General features: G+C 38.2%; 1 protein-coding gene across 1 annotated transcript in view; it reads left to right on the forward strand.

Annotated features, from left to right (window-relative positions):
* Positions 1-835, forward strand: part of CGNL1 (cingulin-like 1) — a 101,643-nt gene that overhangs the window by 3,237 nt on the left and 97,571 nt on the right. The gene's annotated exons all lie outside the window — the stretch shown is intronic.

An 835-nucleotide genomic window follows, 5' to 3' on the forward strand; every position in this document is an offset into this window, starting at 1 on the left:
TACTTTACAATTACCTCAAAGAAGGGTGAGTGATTTTGTTAAAGAGCGAAGTATTCATTTCTGGTGGGACTCTTAATTTTCTTTTCTAGGCCTTGTGTTTTACCCTCCCTTCCTGCCCTGTGTGAGCTATTTGAGTGTTAAGACTCCATGGCTGGAGTTTTCATAATAGCGTTGAGGTCCTGGGTGGTAGGGGGTGGGAATTGGGGAGGGGAGTGCAGGGAAGGACATCATACTTTAAAAATTAAAAATGAATACATATTTTTAAATGGCCCTTCACTGTTTCAAAAACAAATGTAAAGATAGAAGAATGTCTACTATTCAGTTTTGAATTGAGTCTGTCATCACCTTGAATTCTTTCATGCACACAGTAGTCCTCAATGGTCCCTTACTAGAAGTTACAAATAAAAGTTCCCCTTGTTCCTTACCCAGAGTTGACACTGGCCAGGTGCCCCCACTTCCATTATTTGTAAAGCACGTATGAATCATTTAAAAGCAGCACTTTTCATACATACATATCTTAGAGGTTGAGTTCGAGTAATCTGGTTTTCCCTCCTTACTTTGATACTGTGCTGGAATTCCAGGCAAGGAATTTGGTTTCTGTTTCAGTTCTCTCATCAGATATGATTAAGAAGAAGAAAAAAAACTTTACAGTCTGACATGACCGAAAGCCAGCCGCTTGGCAAATACTCACTGGAATCAAAACACTTCATGTTTTTGTATTGTGCTGTACAATTATTTGTCAGTATTATAGGGCTGGCAGAATAGTCAGGTTCAAAATATAAGATAAGGACTCTTTTGGAAAAAAAAATGTAACCAGAGAGATTCTTTTAGCTAA

This window comes from Galeopterus variegatus, unplaced genomic scaffold, assembly GCF_000696425.1.
Source record: "Galeopterus variegatus unplaced genomic scaffold, G_variegatus-3.0.2 Scaffold91, whole genome shotgun sequence".
Taxonomy (NCBI): domain Eukaryota; kingdom Metazoa; phylum Chordata; class Mammalia; order Dermoptera; family Cynocephalidae; genus Galeopterus; species Galeopterus variegatus.